Genomic DNA, 8,545 nt, shown 5'->3' with positions numbered 1-8,545 from the left:
GAGGGATTGTGGGCGTAATATAGTATTATGTTCTTGAGTTACTCGCTAAAGAAAAGAGACCACATAGAGGATACTACGTAGGGAAATACCAGAAGTTATATTCCCATCTGGGCTAAACAATAATTTGATGTTGTCATATTGTGTGGTTAAATTATTTAACTGTTGTGTATGATGTTTCAGCACAGGGGGAAATTAGTGTTGCTTAGTTGCGTCTCACAAAATCAAATTAAATGCATAATAAGATCACAACGGTTTTTCTTTATAAATCAAATGGCTCACTTGGTCTTGTTCCACAAACAAATCAAACATGTCACTACTGACGTACTTACAGAGCTTTACTGATTCATGTTCCGTGGAAAAATAATATAAAGCAAACTACCCTTTTAGTATGAAGATGAAAAACAACTCTGCCCTTTTTGTTATTCTTCTGGATGAGTGCGAGATAAATGTGAGAAATATCATTTGAGAAGGTCAGTGCTCTGTACAAATATATTTTATTGTATAAAAGCCCTCTCACTCCATTTGCACAGAAGGGGACTGTAAACATCCATATCTGTCTCTCTTTTTAATGTTTACTTTAGACTGTGGGTCACTGATAATAAAATTGCAGGATTCTGGGGCAGAAAAGGCCATAACCACCCAGTTAATAAAAAGATGTTTTCCCTTTACTAATATTGTTTTCAAGTCTTATTTTGTTAAGATTTGGGATTTACTGATTGCTGATTTGATGCTGACGATACATATAACCCTTTTTTACAATGAGGATGCCATCCCTAAATGTTTTGTTGCGATATTATTGAAAATGGTTGAATTCCAAAATAGACAACATATAATAAATGAAAGCGATAACATAAGAAAGAAATTAGAATAAATTCAATTTATATGATTATGCTGATGGATTGGGGATGTGTGATGAAGGGTTGACACGTGAGCCAGTTATGTGACTGGTTGTCTGCAGTAATTAGGTATTCTATGTCCCATTCCGCACCAGTAGGTGGCAGCACCACCGTGCAGTCATACCGGTAGTTTCGGAAAGCAAAGGATTATGGGTGTTTTTTCTCATATAAGCCTACGTTCGCTGCGCGTTATAACGTACTTTTCATCGGAAGCAGCCACGCGAGGGGACGTGTTGTCTGAGCGCCAAATATTTCTAAAATAAGTGTTGTAGCTTGTAATTTCTACGACTTAAAGAGATCAGTTCTTAGAAAAGGCTATCCCTGCCAGTTTTTACTTTTTTTAAGACACAGAAGAAGGCATCGTTGACTTGTTCTTGACCGAGAAGAAACGAAAACCGCGAAGTCACTTATACGGAGTCGACATTTTCTTTCTAGTTGTTTTTTTGGTCGGATATGTGTTTAGAAACAATGGGCACCAGCTCGAAACGCGTACAAAACGATCACTTGAGGAAAACCACGAAGACTGGATCGAAGTTTCGGTGGAGAGTGCTCCATGTCTCCACGGAGGAGGACGAGGCCCTCCAACAGTGTCGAGCACTCGCGATGAGGACGGCCATTCGAAAGTACATCCACGGGGAACAGAGGCGGCCACGGCTGGCTAAACTCACGAGAGGCATGGCCAAGAAAGAGAAAAGGGTCTGCGAGTACGACGAAGATCCTACTGCGGCCTGTATTCACCGACACGAACCAGGGGCAATGGCGCCGGAAAACACCACGCAGTACCTGATGGGTAATGTGTATGAAGACATGCGGCTCGACGATTTCCAGATAGTGCCGGTTTCACATGAAACATCTGCCTATCTGTGTGCGGAACCGCTTTCACCCAGCAGTGTGTACGCTGCTCTCGACTCTGGTTACGAGAACTGCCTTGCCTTTCAGCAGAGGGACTTTGAGGAAGTGTTTGGCTTGTAGCCGGAATAAACTGGTCTACGTGGCCTTGTGAAACTGGTTTGGCGTCCTTTCTGGCAGTGACTTTCTATAAAGGACAAATACAAAGGTGTGATATTACATTGTAAATGCCTGGTATGAGTATGATGCATCTTGTGCCATGTTATGCTAACCATGTTACATTGTGTGATTTCCATATCGCATGATTCATGGTTGGGCTTCATTTGTCTCACAGCGGCGCACTGGACGGTGCCCGCCCAGAAGCCAGCGCTCGCGAGCCCTACGTGGCGCCGCCCAGAGGAACGCATCAAACGCACCTCGGCTCTGGCCTGGCCACGGATTGTGAAACCCAGGTAAACCCGGGCAGGTATTGTGTTGTACTGCATTGTCGTTGATGGCAATAGTAGTAAAGTGTGATGCGATGTTGGGCCCATCAACAGTCACTGTTGTCTGAGCGTTTTCCAGGTCACCCCTGCCGGGACAAAAGGCTCTGCTGTGAGAGGAGCAGGAGACAAGGAGGTCAGTCTTCACGTGACTGACACAGGTGACATTCATTGCCCATTGCTCATCCTTACTGTTTCCAAGAAGACTGACATTCAAATAAGTGCGTTCTGATCCAGGTGAAATATTCGTACCAAATTCTATTTATGAACTGTAAGATTATGAAGTGAGTGTTCAGTTACAGGGTAACTTTGTTCAATAAAAATGCTTTGTCTATCCAACATTATTGACCTTTTGTGTTATTTGTGTGACTTGTTATCAGTGTTCAATATCTGTTACATTCAACATCGATGGTACAATTTGATTTAATGTGCAGTGTGAACTCGCCTCCGCCCAATCACACCCAAGCTACTGTCACTAAGACGTTTTGTTGCAACATTGTTCACATATCTCTTCTAGGTGCAGTTTATCAACCAAACCTCTGAAGTTGTTTGAGGGATTTCTACCCCATGTGACACGTGATTCTTCTGTCTGTCATCCCCAAGAAGGAGGGGGGGGTACAAACATGTCAACATGTGTTTTCTCAGTTACATGTCTCTTAGCGTCTTGACCTTCTGTCTTGACTAACAGGTGGGGACTTCAGATTAACGAGGGCAGAGGTCTGTTCAGCTGTTTATGTGGCATGGCTTTTAAAGGAAACACTGAATTTCCAGCTAACAGCCCTGTTTACAGAGTAACTGGAAATGTACCATTACCCTTCTACATTCCTAACAAACTGCTGGTGACCAATTTTCCAAAAGACTCATTTACTGCAGTAATAATCAAAAGATAAGACGTGCCAGATGAGAACCATCAGTAACACCGCAGCAGGCAACTGGCACGATTTAAAGGAACTCGCTAAACAAGTGCAAGTCCCCTGAGCGTAGCTGAAAATCTCTTTCCACACATAATCATACTGACCGAAAGACCCTTGAAACGCCTTTTTCTACCCCCCAAGCAACCACCGTCAATATTTAAAGCTGCCACATGGGGGCAGTAGTGTACAACAAACCTGAACACCAAAGAAGGGAGAACTGCAGGTCAGTAAGTGTTGATGCCAGAGGGAGAGGTGTTGATTATTGGTGGTCCACTTTTAGACTGTGTCTCATGGCATTTGTTTCAGTGAGCGGCACACTGGAACTTTTGTAGATGAAGTTTTATAGCAGCAGGCTGGCAGGGACACATGACTCAGGTTACCAGCATGACAAACGAGGTTAAAACCATCCATAGTTAAATTGTGATTTACTCAATGAAGCTAATCTGTCGCTGACATGAGTTTTAATGTAGGAGCTCTTAGAAAAGTCCCATGTCTTTTTAAGGAAGAAAATCCAATGGGGAAAAGGCTGCAGTGCAGTTATCTTGACTCTCGTCTGATCCAGAGGCTGATAGCTCTGAGAAATGGCCACAGTTGTTGCTGGGGAGTGACGCATTTGCTTCACCTCCTCTTATTGCTGCTGGGCCCAGGTCCTCTGTTTGCTGCCTGGATTCAGTACCTGTCAGTTAAAAAGCTCACCCTGTGGTGCAACTGCCAAGTGTGATGGTCAGCAATTACACCCAAAGGTGCAGCGTGTGGGGGCAGAGAATTGGACAGGACTACTGCTGGCTGATTAATGGAGAGTCCTGTGGGCTGCCACAGCATCGATCTATTTGTGATTGGTGCAGTGCTGTGCACAGGTCCGGGCATTGACTCGTCTCACTTCTGGGTCCATCTGGTCATTTGAAACAATAGTTTACTCTGAATCTTCACTGCACAGCCAACTTCAGCTCAGTTTTAGTTGCTAAGACTTTTCCTAGAATGGAACCAATGTGTAATTAGATTCAAATGAAAGTTCTTGGGAAGATGATATAATTTCGCTCTTGTGTGTGAAATGTTCAATTGATACATGTCCGGTTATTAAATCCAGGGAATTGCCAGTACAGCCTCAGGTATTTTGGAGATGCAGATCAGAACATGCAAAAATTAAAAATGTGTCTACAGGCAAGCACATGGTTCAAGATGTAAAAAGAATAAAGGTTCCAGTCATGAGCGAATAAGGAATGAATGTGCTCTTTGGTTTGAGCGGAACTAACCGGAATATTTCATCTAAAACAACTGTCTCAGAACAATTAGCATTAAATTACAAAGCTCTTTACATAAAACTTGCAAGGAACTTATTAGGACATCATGGACATTTGTTCAAGATATTATAAGCTATATTAACTAAAACATTAGAATATATGAGGCAATAACATATAAATCCAAGTCCATCCCTGGTGGCCAGCCTTTTGGGGCCACATGAGGCATTCAAGGTCCCCTGACTGCAGCCATTCCCTAAACTGAAGGGCCCTTGAGTGCCTGTGATACTGATCGCAGCCAGCTCCAGCACTGACCTCTGACTTCCCTCTCAAAGGAGACAAGTGAAAAGGAAATTTCTCAACAGAGATCATTATTTGTCTCATTATATTCTTTCCAGAGAAAGTCATTTTCAGCAGTTGTCTCTCCCCACCTCAGTCGAGATACTCACCGCCGGGAGGAAGTTTGGGCACTTGGCTCCTCATGAAAAGAGGGCAACGAGCCAAGAGTTTGGATTTGGCTCGGACAGGACTTCGGACACAGCCTCCTTTTAATTTGAGCTGTTAAAAGAATCCCTGTGTGTGAGCGAATGTGTGTTTGTGTGAGCTGGAGCCCTACTTAAAGTGTGAAAACACATCAAGGATAAATGTCAGGCTACAGTATGTGTGGAGGGAATTAACGGGTAATCTTCATCCTCAAGTCCCTCTCTACACCCCACATGAAGGCGAAAGCACTGAGCTGACAGCCGTCTGATGACTATCTGTCTGTGCTGACGTGCCTCTCGGTGTAAACTTTATGACCCACCCTGGAGAAATCAGATTAGAAAAGTTCCTCACATGAATCAAAACAAAGGAAGCAGCAGCGATTTAACTCACTCCCATGAGAAGGAATTCTGGCGGAGATGCTTTGTTGAGAGGAGTGACTAACTAAAGTGTAAATATGTCTGCGTTTTTTCCACTCATGGGTGGAACTTCAAAGTGGTTTCTAACTGGAAGATGGAGGGGGGCGGGGTGGGATGTAGGTGAGTAAGCAGTATGCTGAATGATTAGCATTAGGAGCATATCCCTGTAAAGGCCTTGGTGAAAATGGGCGTCAATAGGCTTAAGCACCCTGATTTAAATATCTTTGGCTCTGGAGAAGACTGTCCGCAACACCCTGAGACATTCAGGCAAATCTGATGACTGTCTAACTATTATGACTATTTACAATTCAAATCTATGGATTTAGCCGTTGTGGAGCCGTTTGAATCCTCCCTCGGGCGAGCTATGATTGAGCATTTCTCTGTACAGTAGGTGGCAGCAGAAAGAATCGTCACAGCAGCCATCTTGTGGTTAACAGGCTTTTTTTTTTTTTTTTTTCCCAAGGAACTGAATGACGAGTGTGTGAATGTCTGTGGTTGGTTTCTCATCATCTGGCACACAGTCAATCCTACATTTTTAATCAATGACACAGTTTTAGTCTGATCAGTTTGATTTGCTAAACCAGATGATTCTGGTTGGAACCACAAACTGGATCAAGCAAGGGCTGTTCAAAACAATTAGAGCAATAAATGTAGTCTAAAAATGCAGATAAAAGTCTTAAAAGAAAAATAAATTTTATATGCGTCTGTATTTTTAATTGGGACGAGGCACAAGACAAGAGGGCTGTGACGCGAATTTTCATTCTGTTTGTTTATTCATTTAATTTACGGCTCGTGATGGATAGTCAATTTACACATCACACAGCCGCCATGCTCCAGCTGAAATTTCGAAACCAAATCAACAAAAGTGAAAGATTTGTACATTGTGTTTGCACCTTGCACTCATCTAAGAATAGACTCAGTGCACTGGGACTCTCACTTGGGGCTGAGGGGGTGACGGGAGGTCGTGGGCTCTCAGGTGGTCGTGTTAACCTGCTGACAGGGTGACCACACAGTCAAACACTCATATCCAAGACCTGACTGTGACCTTTAATGTGAGTTCATGTAGAAACAGTCACACAGGGACACACACATGCATTTTTTTGTACATGTACATAACCAACGCTTGGTTTTTATTCCAAATAGAGGACACAGTCGTCAGGTGTGTTGTTTGGTGTTTAAAAGCCTTTGGATACCGTTGCATATGGATGCTGTTGACATGAGCTAACTCATTCCTCATATCCCCCACCCCCGTGATTCAAGCTAACGTATCTCATGTGTAGCATGTGCGTCATCTTTTACTCCTTCGAGCAGGAGTTTTGTTTTTATGACTTTTGTCGAGGGTAGGCGTTCACGTGGCATTGATGCTCTTTTTCCAGGAACACCCTGTGGCACGCTCACACACTGAAACACACACACACACCTGGGAGATGTCCAGGTCAACCACAATGAATCAGTTAGCCACTGAGTTGCTCCAGTGGGGCAGTTGGGGGTTAAAGGTCGTGCTTAAGGCACCTCTCAGGTGTCTCCTGTCTGTCTCGGACTCAAACCAATTCTACTGCGGTCACAAGCTTGTTCCTCGAAGCTACAAATTTGACATTTGGTGACTTCCTTACCGCTTAACTATGCTAATTTTTCCAGTTCCTGGTCTCCATCTCCCTGTGATTATAAGGGTTATTAATATAAGACAGTGTCCTGGTCTGAGACCCACTTTAGCCATCCATTAGAGGTTTATGTAGTGACCCAAATAGAGAAAACTGGCTGTGCCCAGCCCAGGGTGAGCATTTCATGTCAACCACACACACTGAAATACACTCAGACAAGCACACACTCGCACAAAAAGAAAAAATAGGGCAAGGAGAAGGGGGCATTGACGTTACCCTGTGGCCCCTTTGGGAATTAACCCCTCTGCTATGCTGGCTCATTAGTCAAAACAGTCCGAGGCGAGGAACCGAGGGAAGTTTGTGCCACATCTATTTCTGTCCTCATTTCCCCATTTCACTTTGCTTCTCTGTAGACACTGCAGAGGACATTAGTGGCCGTTGACCCAGCAGTTTCAGGGAAATGGGCAGGTAGAGAAGTGTGTGTGTGTGTGTGTGTGTGTGTGTGTGTGTGTGTGTGTGTGTGTAAAGCACTGACACTGACATTATGTCCAGGGGTGGAATTTGCTGCATGCAGTGTCAGTCCTCTAACTGTGTCAAGGACATGAACTGACAGACCTGGTGTACCCAGAGAGAGTGAGAACGGACCTGATTCAGTCACACCACTCACACACACACACACACAAGCACACACACTCCAGAGTGAAGCTCAGGCATCGCTCTCAGAAGTAAATCATCTTTTTTGCTGTTCCTCTGAGCACAAACGCAGCTCTGGCCTCTTTTAATTTGCTCCCCTTTCAGAGCTTCTTCACGGGCGTTTCAGTAAACACCAAATTGCTTTGTAGACAGAGAGTCGTGTACACTCGAGGAACAAAACAGGAGGAGGGCACAAACAGGATTCACACTCTTGCGTTATCATGTCAACCATGTAATGTACTTTTGGACCATTGCATGATGGTACATACAAACACAGCTGGCATCTCTCCCTCGATGTGATCAATGCTGTGTCAGTTTGTGAGTGCAGCAGAAACGGCAAGTGTGACTCATCCATTCTCACCCACACACACACACACACACACATCTGCGGGAGTCAATCTTGTTCAATACTTTTACAACTACATTGTACCCTGAGTGTTGGTGTCTCCTGTCAGACCTTGTTTCATAACAGGTTGGAGGGTCAGAGGCGCAGGCTGTCAGTCATGGCTGCTGATCGGCGGATGACGGTGAGGAGGAGGGGCAGCATACTTTACCTGGTCATAGTTCAGACATGCCATTGTCCACTATACACTGAACTTGTTTTATAACTTTATTTATATATCATCTAAAGACATTATTTCCACCGTTATCTGTATTTAACACATGCAGCAATAGACAATAATATATTCTGACTTTGTGGTTTGACAAGCAGCAAGCCTAAACGTTAGCTTAGCCCCAGCGACTGACTGAGTGTGCAGCAGCAGGAGAAGTCCCATCCTCAGGTGTAGACATATCAGCTGGATGTAGGCTTAGCTAACGGTGACTAGCACACTAGAAATAGTAAATCTATTTCTGTGCCTCTCTTCCCACACAGGGGAAATTCAGTGTGCTTTGATAAATAAAAGCAAAAGAACATCCATATCATTAAAAGAAAATACAGTGTACATAAAACAGAATAAAAACAGTGGAACAG

General features: G+C 43.9%; 1 long non-coding RNA gene across 1 annotated transcript; it reads left to right on the top strand.

Moving 5' to 3' along the window:
* The first annotated feature begins 1,092 nt into the window (after positions 1-1,092).
* Positions 1,093-2,566, top strand: LOC143314676 (uncharacterized). Its single transcript, XR_013075814.1, has 2 exons — positions 1,093-1,953; positions 2,080-2,566. It is a non-coding gene; the product is annotated as an uncharacterized LOC143314676 (long non-coding RNA).
* Positions 2,567-8,545: the final 5,979 nt, after the last annotated feature.

The sequence above is a fragment of the Chaetodon auriga genome, chromosome 22 (genome assembly GCF_051107435.1).
Source record: "Chaetodon auriga isolate fChaAug3 chromosome 22, fChaAug3.hap1, whole genome shotgun sequence".
Lineage (NCBI taxonomy): Eukaryota > Metazoa > Chordata > Actinopteri > Chaetodontiformes > Chaetodontidae > Chaetodon > Chaetodon auriga.
The sequence above is the reverse complement of the archived record's forward strand: the minus strand, read 5'-3'. Positions and strand labels throughout refer to the sequence as shown.